The sequence below is a fragment of the Mustela nigripes genome, chromosome 9, assembly GCF_022355385.1.
Source record: "Mustela nigripes isolate SB6536 chromosome 9, MUSNIG.SB6536, whole genome shotgun sequence".
Classification (NCBI taxonomy): Eukaryota; Metazoa; Chordata; class Mammalia; order Carnivora; family Mustelidae; genus Mustela; species Mustela nigripes.
The window spans coordinates 10446580-10467361 of NC_081565.1; the positions used below are offsets into that span (position 1 = coordinate 10446580).

The window sequence follows — 20782 nt, forward strand, 5'->3', positions numbered from 1 at the left end:
TGGTACTTCCCAGAACGGTGGGGCCCTGGCATTCCGGGAGGGGTCCCACTCCAGGCAGGAGCGCAGACAGGGCTGGTGGCCGGTGCTGAGCTCTGAAGGGCTCTTGGCTCCGCGGGGTCCTAGCTGGGGCCACCAAAAGACTAAATGCTGATAGCATGTCTTTCAAGAGGCTCAAGTGGGCTGAGCCACTTATCATTGGCCCCTGCATTAAAGGATATAAACAAGTGTAGGGCACAGAGCGCAGACCTGGAATCAGAGCACAGGGTGGCTAGGTCACCTCCCCTGAGTTACACGACCTGGCCCCGGCTGTGGTGCCAGCTCTCCCTCCCTGGACCTGGGTCCTTGTGTGTACCAGTCTCCTCCGGGCGGGAATGTCAGCGGGGACCCCGGGACACTGCAATCACGACAGTCCCTCTTGGGAATCCTGTTTTAACGCAAACAGCCACCAAATCTTCAAAGCACTAACACTCGGCGGTGCCCGCTGCAGACAGGCCTTCCTCCTCCCCCGCCCTCAGGCCGCTGTCCCGGTGTCCCCGCAAAACTCAGGTCTACCTGGAACCTGGGATTGTGGCCTTATTTGGGAATCGGCTCTTTGCAGATATAATCAAGTGAAGAGGACATCATGCCGATTCGGGTGACCCGAGTCTATGGACTGGTGTCTTCATAAGCGGACAGACATGCAGAGAGAAGGCCTTGTGATGGCAGAGCCTGGAGTCCTGCGTCTACAAACAGAAGGACACCACACCTTGCCCGCCGCCGCCAGAAGTGAGGAGAGAGGCGCGAATCTTGCCTTCCCTTGGAGCCTCCAGAAGGATCCGAACCGGCCAACACCTTGATTTGTAAGCCATCCAGTTTGTGGAAACGAACATGAGCACGCTCCTGCCCCACCTCACGCACGGCCGGTGCGCACAGACCGCCAGCGTCCCGGGGTCCCCAGGCACTGTGGGCTTCGTGGAAGGCTCCAGGCTCAACTTGGGCTTCTCCTGCTGCAGAGGAAGTAAACCAGTGGTTCCCAGGTCTGGGGATTTCACAGGCCTATAACGTTTCCCCTACATTCCAAAGACAGACAGAAAGCCGCCAACTTTTTCTGGCATCTACAGGAAAACCTCCATCTACTGTCACCATCCTGCAGAAAAGAGGACCCCTGACGTAAGAAAGTAGCTGATGCCAGGCCTGTCCTTCAATTTTCTCATTTCGCTATGGGTGGGTGAAAGTCTCACGCAGCCCTAGGCCTAGTCTGGATCTTGCATTCGGGAACCAGCAAACTCAAGCCACTGGGCCCTGCTGGGGGATGTGTTGTTGTTACTGTTTTCTCCCTCTGGTCCTGGCCGAGGAGAAGCGAAGCCTGTCTCCCCTGTGCTCCTACGTCCACAAAAAAGGTTTTCTCCCTCTCAGCGATCTGTCCAGTCTCTTCTAGTTAACCCGTGGGTAATTCCGGCAAATCCCTTCTGAGGACTGGGTGATCTCCCCGCCCTGGGAGGACACCTTCCAGGCCAGTCACCGAGGGAGGGTCACCAGGAAAAGAAAATATAAGCGAAAAGCAGGGCAACGAGGGAGAAGCACAGACCCGTCTCTTGAGAAGGAAACCGCACCGTGAAATGACTCGATGTACAGACATCATGGGCGGGGGGACTCCGGCTCTCTTCAAAGACGCATTGTAAACCCACGCCCAGTCTCAGAGGCAACGGCGAGAGGCCAGGCGCTCAAGAGGTGCACGAGACATCTGGCCCTGGAAGCCTGGTGACCCACTGGAAGCCCATCGCCCTGGGCTTCGTGAAGTTCACCCCCGTGTGGCCCCTATGTCTGCCATGTGGTACCCAGTGAGATGTGCTGGGAGAGCCGTCTGGGGGTAGAACTCAGCCTAAAGGTGAGGGAGGCTCCTTTTCCAGTAACTCAAGAGCGCAATCCCCCCTCAGAGGAAGCCTTAGATGATGGAGAAACTTCTGCCTGGAGTGCCAGGGTTAATGGCTGTGCCAGGGCGGCCTCGCCGGGACAGTCTTGGGCACGGGGCAGCCGACCTCAGACAGACGATAAGGTCTGATGCTGTCGCTTTCCGGGCTGGAGTCCATCTCTCCTCCCTTCCATTCTGTACGCCCAGGCCAGGGGCAGGGTGGGCCCCAGTTCTCAGGAAGCCAGGAAACACACTCTTTTCTGGGCGAAAGGCCCAGATTCCTTGAGCAGTCACAGGACACGCTTTTTCAGAGCCGATCCAAAGCCACAGGCGCAGACTGGAAGTTTCTTCGGGCAGTGTGAACCTTCGGGGACACAGACAGGCGCACCTGGCGTCCTGGGCTGAGAGCCGGTCCATGACCGAGGCCCCTGCCAGTACTGGATGGGCCGGGGGTCTGCCTGCTGCCTCGGTTTCCTCTTCTCATCCTCAGTCATCAAACATTTCTTCAAAGGCTCGCGGAGCCGACTGCTGTCCGAGGTACATGACGGAGGAGGTCCTACCTGCCCCAGAGGTGTCGAGCAGTCGAGAGGTGGACACAGACACTGGACAGCAATAAATGCTCGAAGTTGTGGGGGGGGGGGACAGAGCCGAGCAGGCTAAGCAGATAAGGGGATCCGGCTTCCCACGGTCACGGCAACAATGAGCTCAGCTATGTATCAAACTGCTTGGCACACATTTGGCACTTGGGGAGTTCGGGTCCTCCTGTCCTCCCACTGCACAAGGGCAGAAACAGAAGCCAGAAAGAGATGGGCTGGGGTGGCCGCACAGGGACTGAGCGGGTCTGGGGCCCGATCTAGCCTGTTTCCCAGGGAACCAAGGGGCTGCCCCCCCCCCCACACGCCCATCAACCCTGGCAGACTCCCTGCTTTTTCTACGTGGGAAAGCTCTGCTTCCAACATCATGACTCTGATTACGAGTCCCAGCCACCTGCTCTCCAGCCAGCCGGGACTGGCCTTCCTGCATTTGAATTTGGGCTCCTTCCCTTACTTGCTGGGAAACTCTGGCCAAGCTTCATGCATCTCTCTGAGCTTCACTTTTGTGATCTGAACACGGCGAGAAGACCTACCTACAGGTTCACTTGTTCAATGAGCTGGCATAGGCCAAGTGCCCAGCACACAGGAGGCACCCCCGCCCCCATCTCAGCCCAGCACTGAGTGGGGGGTGCTCTATTGAAGGGATTGGCCCTGGGGTGGAAGCCGGAGTACAGACTTGGTCTGGGCAGGCTACCTCCAGCCCTGGGGGAGCTTAGCGTCTAGAATGCAAGGTCAGTCCGAGGGCCCAGAGCTCTAATGGGAGTGGAGGGTCACACACATGGGCGGACCAACCAAGGCTTCTCTGCTGAGTGTCTTGGCCATAATCCTCACCTCTCTGAATCTCAGTCTCCCCAGCTGAAATATGGGTTCTGGTGATGATAAAAATGAGACCGTAGATCCATGAAGTCACCCAGCCAGCACGGGACCCGTTTAGCTCATCCATCCTTTCAACATAAAAATATTCGGGGTCTGGGGCACCTGGGTGGCTCAGTGGATTAAGCCGCTGCCTTCGGCTCAGGTCATGATCTCAGTGTCCTGGGCTTGAGCCCCACATTGGGCTCTCTGCTCAGCAGGGAGCCTGCTTCCCTGCTCTGCCTGACTCTCTGCCTACTTGTGATCTCTCTCTGTGTAAAATAAAATAAATAAAATCTTAAAAAAAAAAAAAATACTCAGGGTCTGTCCCCAGGTGGTGCTAGGCCCTGTGGTGGGCAGGGGGCTGAGTCCCTTAATGGTGGGCAGAACCCCATCTGCTTTGGAACCACCTGCTTCTATGGGAGGGTGCACAGCAGGCTGGCCCAGGGCTAGCCTGGGCTCATCGTCCTGGGAATCTTACATCCGTGGAAAACCTGGCCTGGACAGATCATGGGTACAGCCAGCTTCTCCTCTGGGCGTACCTATGGCTTTGTACTGTGGCACACTGAACCCAGGGCAGTGAGCCCCACTCCTGGCATGGCTAATGCCAGCTGCTAGACGGGCCGACTCCTGATGGGTGGGGGAAGCTCTGCTCCCAGCTCACCCCCCAACACACACAACGTGCCACAGATGTCCATCAGAACTCAAGAGTCGGTCGCTTTCACGGCTTTGCCTCTGACTTCGCCAGATCAATCCATCCATCAATCGATCAAGGGAGAATCAGAATTCAATCATAGTGACAACACCAGCCAACCCTGGGAAGCACGTTAGAACCAGGGCTCCTGCAGATTAGTGAGACGGCCTGGAAATCGGGAGACGAAGGTGTTTGGCGACAGACACCTTGAGCGGGCCAGGCCTCTGCAGATGCCCTCCCATTAACTCCGATTTCGCTCATCCCCAGCAATCGAAACAGCTTTTCCGACAGGGAGGGAAGAAACAACAAGCAGAAGTCGGGTCTGGGGAACATCACACATCCACGGCAACTTTCTCCCCCCTTCCCTAAGCAGCGCTGCGCACTTTCCATATTTTACCATTTATTCTCACATTGTCCCCAGCAAGTCGCAGGTGCTGGCCTTGCTTTTCACAAGAAAGCTGTGAGAGAGGCTGGGGTTCAGAGGTGAGGGGCCTCCCGCCAGACACGCAGCAGGAAGGGCAGGGATGGGGGGGTGGGAGAGTTGGGAGTGGGGTGGGGGGTAGAGCTAAAGGCCCTCCTGGTGGAACTGTGGCCTCCGTGTGACCCATCTACACTGGCGCCCCCTCCCCAGCCTCCTGGTCTCACCACCGCCCTCACCAGACCATTTTCCACACATGCCACCAGAAACACGGCCCCTCCTGTATCAGCCTTCAAAGCTTCTGGATCAAGTCGTCACTCCAGAGCTCAGCATCCAAGGCTGCCTGGCCGGCCTGACCCTGATCCCTGCTGACTCCTGTCACTGACCACATTGGCCCCAGAGAGCCTCTTGCACTGTCTTGCTAACCCCTGCTTCTTGCTTCCCAGCCCCTCTCCACCAGGCTCTCTCCTGCAGATCCTTACTGGCACCAATGCGGGGGCTTCTAGGGGAGATGGATCTGGGTCCAAAGCATTGCTGTGTGACCCCAGATAAGTCACTTCACTTCTCTGAGCCTGGGATTCACTTACAAAATGGAGCTTTTTCAAGGGGAAGCCTAGCTCATGCTAGCATGTGTAAACCCCTGATGGACATGGGTGAAAAAGCACTCACGGCAACAAGACAAAGAACTGTTCTTAAAAAGACAGGGGGGTAATTCTATACAACCAACAACCCTGTTAAGAGAACTGGCATTGCTGAAGGAGGTGCTGGGCATGGGGTGGGGAGCCTTCAGCCCTGGCGAGGCGGAAGGTCTAAAGTCAGGACTTTCCCCCCAGAACACACCCGGGTGACTGCACCACTGCTTTGGGATTCTCGCTTGCCCTCCTGCTGTTAGGCCAGCCCTGTGGCTTCTGGGGGCCTTGGCCTCACCCCAAAGCCAGGTATCGCGGGCCCACCAAGGAGATTCAAAGGGCAGAGAGCTCCTGGTCCCTCCCTTACCGACGAGGACAGAGAGACGGGGCCCACCGCACGCCAGCCCCCAGCCACCCATCAGGAAATCACTCCGACATCCTGACGCAGCTCAAGCCAAGGCAGAAACAGTCTTTCTAACCTGCAGCCCCAACTTCTTTGCTCCCTGACACAGGGGTCTACAGGTAGGATCCCAGATTGCCAACCCTAGGCCCCATCTCCTGGGTGGTCCGCTCTCCTCCGAGAGGGGTCAGGCACTTCCCGCCTGGGAACGTGAGCAGGAAGCGGGGTCGGACCCGCCCCACGGCCCCTTCCCTCTGGGGCCCAGGCCCTTCAGACCCAGGGAACCGTCCATTTGCCAGAGTTCCGCTTTGCTCTCTTTTTCTGTCCCTTCCCCTCTAAGCAAAACTGCGTGGTGGCTGCTCCTGCCTCCGTCCTCAAGGCTGTTCCAAAGGGCCCATCTCATCCATGCAGAAGTGATGGTGGTAATTCTGTTAATGGGAAGCAAGACGGATGGTCCGCGGTGCCCAAAGTGCAGGAGGCAAGCCACATCGGGCGGCCCCCAGGGGAGAAGGAAAGCCTTGCCGGAACACACCCTCCTTTGGGGCCTTATTAGGTCTTGAAAGAGCTGCCGCGTGCGCTAAAACCTGCTTTTGCCAGCAGAAGCCTCATTTTACAAATATACAACAACAACAAAAAACCCGTAAATGGGAAGAAAACCCTGAAGATTAGGCTCCCCTTGCTACAGGGAGGCGGCATGCCCGCTTAGAGCTGAGGTCTTTAGCCTCATCGACTCTGGGCTTAAATAAATAGGTCTGATCGCCAGCTCCCCATTTTGTGAAGATGGAACACGGCGGTTTCCTTGCTTTCCTCCTTAAGGACTGTTTGCTAATCGTGGGATGGGACAGCTCTGGAAACGTTTTCTTTGAAAGGGCTTGTCTGCACCCTCCCCTGACCCACCACATCGGGACACCCTATCGCCCTGGTGTCAGGCCAGCGAGGATCCCTTGACCCCGCTCCCTTCCCTGGCCCCATGCCCACAGGCCCTCACGGCCCAGTAGAGCTTCTCTGGTCTTCTGCCCTGAGAATCGGTGGCATCTCAAGAGTGATTTCACTGAGGGAAGGATGTCCATTTCCAAAACTACACAAAGGGCTCAACCCCCCTCCAATCTGGAGTTGAGCCACTGAACTGTTCTTTGGGCTTCGGTTGGTCCAAGTACAAAATGAGGGCAGAGGGTGAAGCCGGCCTGAGACAGTGGTGGTTGACGACAGGTTGTCTAGGGCTGCGTGACTTGCCAGCTGGGGGAACTTTCTGGGCCTCAGCGTCCTCAATCCTACCATAGAGCTAACCTTACCCCCTCACAGCCCTGGAGCAAAGACTTCCTGGCCAGTCTGAGCATTCCTTTTGTCTATACCCTCCTGCGGCGCCCAGCACGGTCCGGACACACAGTAGGGGCCTTGCTGAGCCTCTGCTCCTCTGAGAAGAACACGTGGCTTTCTTTTATGCCTGGAAACACAAAGACACCCACCCACATTAGAACAGAATGGTTTAGGCGGTGTGTGTGCTCTGGGAGCCCAAGGCCCGGGTTCGAAGCCTGGCTCAGCCGCAGACCTACTGTGTACCATTGCGCCACCAACTTAGCTTCGCTAAGCCTCCCTTTCCTTGTCTGTAAAATGGAACTAAAGGACCTGTCTCTCAGGGTCACCAGGAGGAGTCGGTGGCCACAAGAATATGTGGCCAGGACCTGCCCAGGTCGGCGCCGGTAACCAGCGGCCCTGACACGGAGCAGTTCAAGGTCTTGGGAGAGCCCAAGGGAAGAGTCCCATGTTCTCAAAGATAGTTGAGGCAAAGCAGGTCTGAGAGGCCGTCCCAGCCCCCCTGGGAGAGCTGGGATCTAGAACAACAGACAACATGTGAAATCTCAGGAGGCCGTGGGAGTACCACCCCAGGAGAGAGCCCCCCATCTCAACCCCCCTGCGTCTGTCTCCCACACTTGGACCAGCGACGCAGGACGTACTTTACTCCCGGCTTCTTTATGCCGGCTCCCCCCAGCCAGAAGGCCAGCTCCGTTTTGTCTCTTCTGTTCGTCATGCCTCTTAGAACCGTGCCTGGCTTTGTTGGCTCAACGAACGACCGCACAAAACGAGCAAGGGAAGAGTCCCAGGGGGCAGCTCTGGGCTGAGTGACGGCTAATGTCCCAGCATGGAGAGGATCCCCAGAGTGTCACAGGTGTCCCCAAGCTGCCGTCCTCACCCCACGCGGTGCCCTTAATTGTTCAGTACACTAACAGTAACCTCTTGTCACAACCGATCTCGTGCCTACCTCACTGAGTTGTGAAACCCCCCCCCCAGGGACAGGAACTGAGCCGTGCCCCTGGATTTGCAAGTGAGAAAACTGAGGTCCCCCAGCGGGAAGCAACAAGCCAAGGGGAGTGTCGAGCAGAAGGCAGAGGCCTGGCTGGCATGCAGGGTGTCCGGGTTAACCCACCACCTCCCCCTACCCCCTGTGTCTCAGCCTGAGACTGGTCTGGGGAGGCGGGAGCTGCAGCTAGAGCCTCGGAACCTGCTCCCTGCCAAGGAGGGGTTGATAAGCATCAGCGGCCGCAGTCTGCCTCCTGTCCCGTCCCCACACACGTGCAATGGAGCGTGGAGGCACAAGACTCAGCCGGGCGGGGCCCCAGGCCTGGGTTCAAACCTCAGTTTCCAAACCACGTGGTTTATGGCTTCGGAGTGGTGGCTTCCATCTCTGAACCTCAGTTCTCCTCCTCTGAAAAACGGGGCCAGCCCAACGTTATTGTGGGGATCGACTATGGCAACACAGATGAAATACTTGGCCACATCGCTGGCACACAGTAAGTGCTAAATAAACAAGAGTGAACGTTCCTGAGCCTCCCTCCTTCACTTTTTTTTTTTTAAAGATTATTTATTTATTTATTTCACAGAGAGAGAGAGAGATCACAAGCAGGCAGAGAGAAGGGGAAGCAGGCTCACTGCTGAGCAGAGAGCCCGATGCGGGGCTTGATCCCAGGACCCTGAGATCATGATCGGAGCTGAAGGCAGAGGCTTAACCCACTGAGCCCCCCAGGAGCCCCTCATTCACGTTTTTGAGAGTAGCCAGATGTCCACATCCTGCGGCCGCCAGCCCCAGCCCCGTTTCAGGGCAAGGAGCGGCGTGGGAAGCTGGCGGAATCTGAGCTCTCCGCCCTCTCTCATCCTCCGGGCACCAGCTGCTTGGCCTTCTTCCCGAGCGAGTGGGCAGCAAGCTCATCATCTGATTTTGGACCTTGTCACACGTCACGGAAGGACAAGAAGTCGGAAGGGATGGGTTTGTCAATGCAGTAACACAGGAGGAATGTGACAAGGGGGCATTTCCAGCGAGACCCATGTCCACGGTGTGTCCTCGGCACGAGAGGCCCGGGGTGAGGCGTGAGACCAGCCGGCCAACCACAGCACTCACAGCCCAGGCTGGCTGGTGGTCTGTAGAGAGGACCTCACAGTGGAACTTCTCCCCCAGGTAAAATCTGGCTCCAAGTTCTGCGCAGTGTGCCCGCCGATGGGAGGAGGCTGTGGCCCTCCATCAGGGCCAGCTTCACGTGCATGTGACCAGTGTAGTTCCGTCTTCCCCTGCCCTGTCCTCTGGAGGGAGCCCCCTGCTTGGGGCTTCATGCTCTGCGTCCACTGCCTTAAAGTCTTCATCTTGGAATCCGTGCAGGCTAAGTGAAGCCTTTGGTGGGATGATGGAGCCTGAGCTCATGGGTAGCTCTGCTCCCCAGTGACCTCTGCCATCCTCCAACCTTGGCAGGGGCCTGGGTGCAGTTGCGGGGGCAGGTGAGTGTCCCTGTGACCGAGGAAGCATGGCATTCAGTCGCTAAGGAAAGCCACCACGACAGGTAGGAAGAGATGGTGAAGGATAAAGCTTTTTTTTGGCTTTTTAAAACAAGGGGATCTGTATTTTCTCTTTGTGCTGGGCCACGCAAATCACGTAGCAGGCCCTACCTTCTATCTATATGTCCTTCTGACCCCCAGCCCCTGTCCCAGAGGCCCCAGGGGGATATCCACGCGGTCTGACACAGTCACTGGTCGAAGAGCTTCTCAGAACTCAGCTCTGCCCTCACCCCTGTCCCTGGAGCTTCTTTTTCGCAGCTGAACCGCTGGTCGCTTATTGTCATCTTGTGGACCAGGCCCTTTTCCGGTGCTGGGGATGTGCCAATAAGCAGGACACTGAGCAGTGATGAAACGGGCAGGACCCATGGTGGAGGCACAGCCAGTGGGAGGAGACTGACCCAGCAGAGCCTCTGGGAGGCCGTGGAAGGAATGGCTCCCTCCTGGAGGGACTAAGCTCTGGGGGTCGGCAGGTGCCTCTCATCTGTAAGGTGGAGACAGGGGGGGCTTCCTCACAGGACTGTTGGAGGCTGGGAGGTGTCTCAGCTCTGCAGGGTCGCATGGCAGGGAGAAGGGAAGGTGTATGCAAAGGCCGGGGCCCCAGGCACTAACTTGGGGACAGTCTGCAGACAATTCCCCGCACGACCACAAAATCATCAGCGAGCTGAATGGCCAAGGGACAGAAGTGCCAGTTCCAGGGCCCCCACCGTGTGCCAGGCATGGGGCCTGGTGGCTCTGCAGGCGGCGCACAATCGCCCCTCCTGGGTTACAGATTTGTTCCTGTGGCTTCTAGTCCTGCCCAACATTTCAGAGTTGCCTTTTTTCCTGTGATTTAGAAATCCAGTTAGTACCAGGTGGTGGCGGCAGCTTTTCGGACAGGACTGGTCATGGTTGGAGCAGAAAACACGGTGAATATGAGCTCAGAGAGCTACCGACCCGGGGTGCACCCCGGGCCACCCCAGCTGTGGGGTCTAGGGCAGATCTGACCTGCGCTGGGCCTTAGTGTCCCCTCTGTCACTTGGGATTACTAAGAGTCGCATCCTCACAGGGTGGCTGTGAGGACTAGACGAAATGACATCGGTGAAGGGCACAGCTCACAGCAGGTGCTCAATAAACACTGGCCACTGCAGTCGTCCCGAAACCCCAAAACCTCACACCCCAAACCTGAGCATCACGTGCCACTTCCCAGGATTGTGTGGGTCTGCTCCCTCCTTTCTAGCATCTGCACCGACTCTACTCCAAGACTCTCTCCCCCCATTGTCATGGCGCATCAGTCCATAAATATTTAAACAACATGTCATCAGATTATTATAACATATGATCTATAGCACTGATGTGCTGCAGTTCTGCGCATTTGGGCTTCGTTTTCAGAATATCGAGACATAAAATATTTATGTATTTAGCCAACCACGAGATCTCACATTCTGTCTCAAATTGCTGGGTGGCGGCAAGATGTGGAGCTGAGACGCAATGTGTGAAGGGGATGCCTTGTTCTCACGTTGGTTCCTGGGGCATCTGGATTGTTTCTGGTTCATTCGAGGACCTGTGAACGGTGGCTGGCTGGATTTACCACAGAAAGCAGAGGGCCAGAATCAAGAGACACCATCAAAATGCAATGGGAGTTCAAAGCACAAGGCACCGTGTCATTTTCATTCGGTAGCTCCATGGGCCTGCGCATAGTAGGTGCTCAGTAAATGTTCACGGGGAGGGGAATGCACCTGTCACCCACAGCATCACCTGACAGGCTGGCACCCAGCGGGGCTTCAGTCCTACCTGCTCTTCAGTTTCATCCTATCCCCGGTGTCCAGCACCGGTCCAGGCACAGAGTAGGACCCAGCAAATGTTGCCAATGAGCAGCAGTGGGAGGAATAAATGCGTGACCAGATAAATCACTTAATTAGCTAATAAATTAATGAGGGATAATGACTCCCTGTCTGCTGGTCCGGATTACACAGTGTGAGACCTTCCTCCTGAGAAATAAAGGCTCTCCAGTAACCCGTAGTGGATAGGCAAAGGGGTTTTTCTGGGTAATTAAATATCTCGATTGCTAACATTAGCACATCACAGTGACCATATGTCCCAGAATTTTCAGCACTGTGCAATTTCAAAGATGCCATCCCATAAGCCATTCGAGGATCCAGAAACTTCTTATGTACTGGCAACCAAACAGCATCTTCCAAACAGCCTCTCCTGTCCCCAAATGTCACTAAAATGCTTTTACAGACCACTGCCCTTTTGAGAGTTTGGAAATTGTGGTCTTCACATGCCTAACCGACAGACGGGTGATAGCGGAAGGCCTGGGATGTCATAAAAGCATGTGCAAACAAAAGTTGTTCGCTTGGAGCAAAAGTATTTTCTTTGCATAGTTCCCAAATGCTGTGCTGTCACCATCAAGAGTGGGCAGCCCTCACCCTTGTCCCCCAGGCTCTGCACAGACAAAAATCCAATCCTCATTTCCTCCTGGGTGAGCTGAGGAGGCTGGCAATTAAAACAAACACAAAAGGCTCCGAAAAGTCCTGGGGGAGATGAGCAAAGGAAATGCACACACACTGACTCAGGCACACCAAGTCCACACTTCAGATCCTGGTGTAACTAAATCCGGCTGGACTCTGCGGGACCCGCCAAACCTATGGGTGGGCTCCCTGTCTGTCTGCCATGTGGTCCCCAGTGGTCCCGCCATCTGGGCACCCACCCTGGTAGCCCGCCAAGGCCACACCAGCTAGGCAATCCCTTTCCCTTTCAACCCACAACTCCCCATTCTCTGGTCTGGGTAGACTCTGGAGTTGCTTGGGAGAGTTAAACACCTCCCTTTCCCTGAGCAACCCTCAAAAGATAAGCCCTGATAATCGATAAAAAATGCACTCGATAGAAAATGTAGCTTGAAGACACATACCCACCCACTCCAAACCAAAGCCACTCCTATACAGGCATCAGGAGCCCCCCATCAGTAGGAAAGGAGCAAAGGAAGAGACCCTGATAACGTTGGGAGGTACAAGCCCTTCTCTAAGCCTAGGCCCCACTCTAGGAATAACCTGAGCCATTATCTAAGAAACCTTCTCTGGACAGCGGTGGCTCAGTAGGCACAACGCAGCCCTTCGCCGCCCACTGGGAGAAGCAGTGTTTGCTAACAGATTCAACAAGTCCACGTAGACATTCTTCCAGCATCCTTCCACTTGCCCACTTGAAACTTCCCATTCATTCTATAAATATTAACTGAGCACCTATTATGTGCCAGGCACCATCCTGGGCACCGAGGACCCAGTGGTAGTCCACAGACCAAGTCTTATCCACACGGAGCTTACATTCTAGTCCGAGAAAGGGATAATAAACATACAGAATCCAGATAGGGTAAGGGTCCTAAAGATATAAAAGGCCAAGTCAGGGAATGGAGAGTGAAGGAGTGACGGGTTCATTTCAACAGGACGGGGACAATAGGGCTTCTTTGGAGAAGTGACTTTTGTGGTGTCCTGAATGAGGGCTGGGGGCAAGTCATGCGGGCACTGGGGGGAAAAGATTTCAGGAAGAGAGGACAGAGAGGAGCATAAGCTTACCACGTCTGAGGAAAAGGAAGGAGACGCCAGGGCTGGAGCAGAGTAAGCGAGAGAAAGACCATTCAGAAGTGCGAGGCAGAGGGAGCAAGAATGTTTCTTGTTCTCGCAAGAATGACCAAATCTCCCCCAGATCCCCAGAGGCCTGGGCAGCCCCTTCTCCCACCACTTGCTCCCTGGTACGTGCTGTTCCTTCCAGCTGCCTGGGAGGCCCTCCCCCGGGCCCTGCGCCTGGGCACCAACTCCCAGCCCATACGACAGGCGTTTCCGTCTTCCGACTCTGCAGACCAGGCCTCGGTGCCGTGACCATTAACTAAGCGCCACACATCTTCGAGTCTCCGGTTCTGTTTCTCGGTCTAAAATTGGCGGAACGACACCCGCCTCGGAGAACTGCCGGGAGGAGGAAGGGAGCTAACCCGCGGGCAGGGTTAGAACGGAACGTAATACAGGGTTGGTCCCCGTACAAAGAACAGGGGGCAACAGCTGAGGAAGTGACAGAAGTTCCTGGCTTCCCCCTGCTGGGGGGCTGCCCACAGCCTAGGACCCCGGTCTCGCTCCCAACTCCCCATCCCGCAGCCCCACCCTGGGGTCCACCAGCCCTGCACCCCAGCGCTCTCAGACTTCCAGGCTTTCCCGCACCCAGCCTGCTGGGCAGACGTCGTGTTTCCCTCGAGGCCCACTCGGAGGCCCTTCCTCCCTGGAAAGCAGCACTCCTGCTACCCAGGGGTGAGCCAGGGACATGTCACCTGCAGGCACCCCCAGGGGCGTGTGACACAAGCCCTGTCCTCCTCCCCAGGTGGTTAGAGGGCTGCAGGGTGGGGCCGTGAGAGGGGCTCCGGGCCAGCTCCCAGAATAACACCTGACCCACAACATCAGGAGCTATTTCTCCAAGGAGTGCGTGGGCGGACAGCCGTGTGTGGCTAACCAGGGAGCCCGCTCCACCCACGCAGCGGTGACCAGGTCTGTGTTTCTGCCACAGACTCTCTGCACCCAGCCCGGGCCCACGCCCCACGACCAGAGCCTTGGCCTGATAGGTGGGAAAGCGTCCTGATCAGCCACGCCCCTGGAAACTGCTCATAGCCTCCCTGGGCCTCAGTCTCCCCAGCTGTAAAATGAGAGGCTTTCATGCCTATATTTTTAAGCATCAGAACCTTATATAAAAAAATTTTCCACGTGACATAAAATTAACCCGTTTAAAGTGAACGACTTGGTGGCATTTGGCGCATTCACCACCTCTCTGGGTCCGAAACGTTTTCATCACCCAAAAGGAAACCCTGTTCCCACTGAGTGGCGGCTCCTCGTGCCTCCTCCCTCAGCCCCGGGGAACCGCCACTCTGCTTTCTGTCTCCACAGACATCTAGATTATGGATATTTCATACAAGAATCTTTTCTTAAAATGACTCCCATGCAAACGGAAATCCTTCTAGAAAACAAATAACAGGGTCAGTGCTGTGGGAAGGGTTAGGGCTGCCCCGTCCCCAGCTAGCGTCCCTCACCCTCTATGGCTTCTCAGGGAAGGCTCTCATCCGAGACCCCTTCCTTTTGACAATTCTAGTCCTAAAGTTGGTTTTCTAAGGCAAATCACCCCCTCCCCCCACCGGCCCAGTGTCCAAGAATTCAGGGCCTTGAGCCTGGGGCTACTGGCCCATTTTCCAGGTGAGGGAGTAGAGGTGCTGGATTCAAGGGTGGCTCCACGGACCACTGATGCTCGCCCCTTACCGCACGCACCAGGGTGGGGTGTCAGGTGTGAAGAGCTGCACAGATGCCCACAGAAGCGTCCTCTGGAAGGGTGGCCACTTCCGTGGGCCCTGCCCTCCCCCTCAGGACAACAAGCCAGCCCCACACAAACTTGAAGGGACACCCCCAGGCCCTTGAGGAGGACTCCTGCCCCCAGGCCCAGGTCTGTGACAGCCGCTCCTGTCAGCACAGACCTCTGATGGGCCCCCTGCCCCCCCCCACGCCGTGTAAATAATTAACAAAACATCTGCCTTGCTTAATGACACACCGTGGCTGACACCGCTCTCGGGGCCTCCCGAGACCTTCCAACGCCAAAAGGACGCATCCAAACCTTCGAAGGCTCCCTTTCTGAGCGTCGTGGGGGAGCACAAAATGCTGACTTCTGAATGTCTCCCTGAGCCACTCAGAGCACCCTAACTTGTGTCCCGCCTCGTCTTACCAAACTACCATGTCCCCTTCCAGCTATTCTGAGGGTCATGACCACAGGGCCAGGCTTCAGTGGACCTGAGAGGTCCCAATGCTGCTTGCGGCCTGATTTAGGGCCTCGAGATGCAGGAGCACTGAAAATGCTCTCGACAGGGAAACAACCTTTCTGCCTCATGACCCTGGGCAGGTCCTTAATAACCACACAGTTTCTTCGCCTCCCATAAAATCTCAGGCAGCGAGCGTCAAGCATTTCTGGGGAGACACCTGTGTGCGGAGGGCTTTACACCCATTATTTCCTGTCGTTCTTCCCTCAGCCATTGGAGGTCATAATGTTGTCTGTTTCCCAGATGGGGACACTGAGGCTCGAGGAGACAAATGACTTGCTCTGGGACACCCCACCTCACTCCACTCGGTGCCAACCCTCAAGTTCTTAATGTGATTGTGGGTTCGCACCCTCCCCTCCTTGGGCCTCAGTGTCCATTCTGTAAAATGGGCATGTGGCTCTTCTCTGGATGGTGAGCCTACTGTATTTTTTGGGGGTAGAGCCGAAGGTCATTTGCAGGGTACCCAATGCCCCTTTGCAAATCTCTTCCTGACAACTCCCAGTTGTCAAAGACTTTGGGGACAACAAGGAAAAGAGAGGGCTGGCCTTGGGGAGAGGGGTCGTGGATAAATATGACTCTGCTGCTCACCTGCAGCAAGGGGTTCGTCCCATCTCCTCAACTACAACTTGGGGACTTTGAGGAGTTCTCCTCTAAGGGAGTCTTAGGCTTTGGGGAGGTCTCCCCTAAGGCGCCAGCTCCGTTCTCCAAGGTCAAGCACTGCCCCTCCTCCAGCCCAATTCTGAAGTATGAGACTTAAACAACTCAAGGAAATGCAGCCCGACTGGCTCTCAATGGCAGCTTCCCTCCCCCCTTCCCTCGCAGAAATTCCTTCACACTCTATGGAATTCCTACATAAAGCCCCTTTTTCTTTTCTATGAGGTCACCATCACGCAGATGTGGAAGAGAAAGGAAGAAAGGCTCCATGTGGATCAAGGTCCTTGGAACTGAATGCATTTCAGATCCCGGCTGCACTTTTCAGGTCTGCAGGCCCCTCACTCATCTGTCCCCCAGAGCCGAGCCAAAGCCGCCCATTGGGTTTGGGGTGCAGTGATCCTGCTGGTAGATGCTGAGAGGCCTGGCCCGAAGACTGGGCCTTTGCCACCAGACCACCAGAGCAGTCGTCTGTGGAAAAATCCAGAGTTGGAGACAACACAGCAGAGGCTGTGTATGTGGGTCTGTTTCCACACAGGCGAGTCTGTTAGAGGGACAGATGTCAAAATGCTAGATCACACACCACGGTCAAGTTCCCAAACTGAACGTCACAGGAAGTTACACCACCAACCGATGTGCCCCAATGTCTGGTCTGTCTGGAAGCGGAGTCTGAGGAGGCTGTTGCTCTAATTCAGTTTGGGCCAAAGAAGGGGCTGTGAGCATGTCACCCAGCTCAGAGAGGAATGAGTGAAGCCACTGAATGACCTGATTTTTTCTTTTTAAAATAAAAACATTTTGGGGGGCACCAGGCTGGCTCAGTCGGTGGGGCATCTGACTCTTGATTTGGGGTCATGAGTTCGAGCCCCACAGTGGGCAATGGGCTCGCCTTAAATAAATAAATAAACAAATCACTAAAAAATATATATATAAAATAAAAAAACATTTCCCCAGAGACCATCTTGTCACTACCCCAGAGTCAGATATAAAATGGCCAAAATACCAAAAAATCCACTGAGGCTCTTTGGTGAATCCTGGCCATCTACCTCCCATTCGTTTCAAAGCAATTTCACACACCCAGGGGGAGACCACCCCAGATGACCTCCCTACACATACCCCAGGAGCACCCTTGCTCCCCAGGACCCTTGCACATCCTGGTGACCAGCATATTGGCAACCATCCGCAGTGACAGCCAAGGGAAGGTCCATGCTGATGTACACACCGCTTCAGAAGAATGACATCAGCAGAAATAAATAAATAAATAAATAAATAAAGATGAAAAAATGTAGAAACAAGGACTATTTTTACCTCCCCAAATCACAGGCCAGACGGGAGAGAAATCCATCAATGCCAGAAACGTGGCTGAGCCTTCGCACAAGATCTATTATTTCACACCTTAAATTAACGCATCTCAAAGCAATTTGCAAATGTTCATCAATTCGCAGAGCGTATTTGGGAGAGAAATACCTTTTCCTTCCAACATCAAAGGACCCTTGCAGGGGCTGCCCGCACACCCCCAAACCGCACAGTCCTCAAACACTACATTCCTTTCGGGAACCGCGTCTTGAAGCCCGTGATAAGAAAGGAAATGAATGAGGCAGAGAGACAGGCACACGGCCAGAACAGCGAGTGACAAGAAACCTATGTAGAAATGATCCTGTTGTCAGATGTTCAGAACGGGGAGTCCAGGGGTAACTTGCCATCGCCAAGGGTTGGAACACACTGGGCGCTTCCTGAGGGCAGTGCTCCAGCGGGCTCCTCCCCGCACAGGCCTGGAGATGCCAATCCGCATTTCATCTTGGATGACTCACCAGGGTCTTCCTCCCTCGCTGCTCTAACTCCCTTGCTTGGTCTGACCAGAGAAGAGGAAGGGGATATTCTTCTCCTTTTGACGATTGTTTTGACACTTCCCTTCTGAAACCAATCTCTGGCACTTCATGAGGAAAGAAAAAAATGTGAACTGTGAGCCCTTTCTAAGCTGACAGTCCCGGCCCTGGGTGTGGGTTGTCCACAGCAGAGGGGCAGGAGAGGACAAGGAAGGAGAGCAGCCCCTTCGGGAAGGCCTCTCCCCCAAGCTGGGAGCCTGGCGAGGAGCCCAGCCCCAGAAGAACCTGGAAAACAGGGACCATGATTTTCCAGGTCCTGTGGGAAGACAGTGCGGGCTCTGCTCAGACAAGTCTGAGTTCAATCCCAGGGCCAAACGCGTAGCAGTCCGTGACCTCTGGTGCATGACTTCACCTCTCCGTGTCCCCAGTTTCCTCACCTGTAAAATGGGCGTCATGACAGCTCCCATCTGCGTGTCGCTGAGTGGACTGAATGAATGAAGGCCCTTAAAGCTTTTGGCACCATGCCTGGCACACAGCATACCTTTGATAAATGGTGGCCATTAGGTGTGGGCTACTTTCATGAAACCATGCCTCGCATTTCATCTCTCTGAGCCTCAGTTACGTCATCTGTAAAATGGAGATGACAACCCCCTACCTCATGGGGCAGATTAAAGGAGCAGGTGTGAATGAAAGCACTGGGCACCCCATCGGTGCACCTTCAGGAGACAAGGGTCACATCCCTGGTGCAGAGGACAGGTTTGAAGTCAAGCAGGTGACAGGACTCTGCCTCAACCTCTTTTCAGAAGTCCCAGGCTGGATCTCTCTGTCTCTCTGCACAGTAGGTCCTCCCTAAACGTGCCTTCCCGTCATCCCCTTTCCCTGCTCCCTCCGTGCTCAGGGCCACTGGAAATGCCCACCCCCCTACCCCCAACCCAAAGCCAGGAGCTTCCATTCTTGAAACCTGAACAATCTGAATGGCCCAAAGCCCAGACCAACCTGGGCCACTGCTTCAGTCTGAGACTTTATTTTCTGAATACAGAAACTACTTTTTAGTCATTTCCGAAGTAGACAGGACGGCAGAGGCTGACAAACCACAGGGACCATTTTAAATCCTGGGCCTTTTCTTCTGGGAAGTTAGGCAAGAACCTTCCCAAATGTTTGCCCGTGGGGCTCTCTGCCAGGGAGTGACTCATTCACAGCTCCCCACAGGCATATTTTATTTGGGGGTGGGGGATGGAGGGAGGGCCCGGCCTTGAGGGGAGAGGAGAGGCAGCATTTCCAGCAAACCCAGAAGGTATTTTGTGTGTGTGTGTGTGTGTTTCATTTTTTTAGGACAAAAAAGAAAAAATGTGGATCTTTTTTGTTTCCTTCCAGGTTTTGTTTGCTAAAAGAAGACGTCCAAAGTTCACTCGGGAAGCTGCTGCGTTGGGAACAGACGCTTCCAGCCGGCTCTGCGCGTCCCTTTCAATGAAATTCTTCTTCCATTAACACCACGGTTTTTAAATGTGCCTCCAAGATTTGCCTGCGCACGACATTTTCCCCGCAGAAAGACAAGCTGAGTTTTGAAAATTCAGGGCGAACAAGGGAGCTCAGTGTTTCTAAAGTTGCCCTTAAAGCAATGAAGACTTTCAACAGCAGAGATTTTCGACATTTATAAAGCCCCCCCAAAAAACGGCCCGTCAAAGCTGCAGGACAGACTTTGGAAACTGGTGTCCCAAGCCTGCTGTGATCAATTTGTTACTGTCCTGAGGGCTCATGCTCGAAGCCCAGGCTCAACAAATGAATAAATCAGATTAATATCTATCTACTTAGCAGAGCAGGCAGAGAGGGAGAGACCCTCCAATACACAGACAAGTGTCCTGGGACCCTTGGGCTTCCCAGGGTCAGGACCTTGTCAACCCCAAAGGCCTGGGGGAAAGGTTATAATCTGCCAGCGCCAGAGAGGGGCAAGAACAAACCCAAGAGACCCAGAGGGGTATTTAGGAAGAACTGAACACAAGTCCTCTAGTACCAGGCCAAGTAGCTCTGCTAGGCCCACCAGAGCCCCAGCCCAGCATGAGCATCCTGGGTCCTGCCAGTTGGCCCCACCAAGGCCTGGCTCCAAGGCCTCCCCTACTCTGCCAAGCCCAGCCTAGCTCTGCGGGTCTGACCTCCGCCCTCAGTCACCACACAAGGCCCAGCACCCACTGGGTGCCCACCCCCAGCCTACTTCTGTCCATGGGCTCCCTGGCATGGGGGCCAGGGGCGGACACATCCTACAAGACTCCTGGTGGGTGCAAGGGGGGGGGGGACCCTCACCCTCCATAGTAAACACACTCACACACTCCTGGACACAAAATACTATTTCGTGGCGTACACAGACACTTTTGTCCTCGCAAGCTCACTAATGCACACACAAATCACTTGTGAATGCTCACCCACGTGTGCACACATACTCCCTGAACCCACACAACTCCTTCACAAAAATGGGATCCCACGTGAAGTCCTTGGCACACTCCCCGGCAAATAGTAAACAATAAATGGCTACAGGGGAGCCATGCCCGTGTCCCCCGCACACATTCACCGCAAGTCACCCAACCCAGACCCTCCGACGTGCACACGCACCGTGTCCGCCCCAGCACGCACACTCCCCCAGGCGCACACCCCGAGGGACACACAGACACGCCGCCCACGCACGCTCGGACGCACGGCCGCCGACACGCTGAGACTCGCTGGTTCACTCGCGCCCCGGCCTCCCGCGTGCACCCCCGCCCGCTGTCCCCCGCCGAGTCGCGGCCGCGCGCGCGCGCACGCGCACCCCCGTCACCCCGGCTGGGGGTGACCGCCCCGCCGTCGGGCCCCCGCCCCTTCCCCGTTCCGACCCTGCCGGGCCCCGGTCCCAGGCCACTCACCGAAGCGCGGGCGGCTCGGCCGCTGGCGGGAGGAGCGGCGCGCGGCCCGGCGGGCGGCCGGCCGGAGCGGAGGGTCCCACACGAGTCGGCGGCGCCGCGGCCGCACGCCCGTCCGCTGGGTTCCGCCGCCGCCTGCGCGGGCCCGCGCGCGTTCCCGCCCCTCCCCACCGCGGGGCCGCGCCGCCCCCTGCGCTCGTGCGCGCTGCCGCCACGCTGGCCCGGGGGGCGCCCCGCGGCTACCGCACGGCGCTGGGACCCTTCCGCGCCCCGGAGCCCCTCAGACCGCGAGTGATTCGACCAGCCGAG

General features: G+C 55.9%; 1 protein-coding gene across 1 annotated transcript in view; it reads right to left on the reverse strand.

The window, feature by feature from the left end:
* NEK6 (NIMA related kinase 6) overlaps positions 1-20574 on the reverse strand; it is an 81302-nt gene extending 60728 nt beyond the window's left edge. Inside the window, exon 1 of the mRNA XM_059410840.1 lies at positions 20477-20574. The gene's annotated coding sequence lies outside the window, so the exon portion shown is untranslated. The remainder of the gene's footprint in view (positions 1-20476) is intronic.
* Positions 20575-20782: the final 208 nt, after the last annotated feature.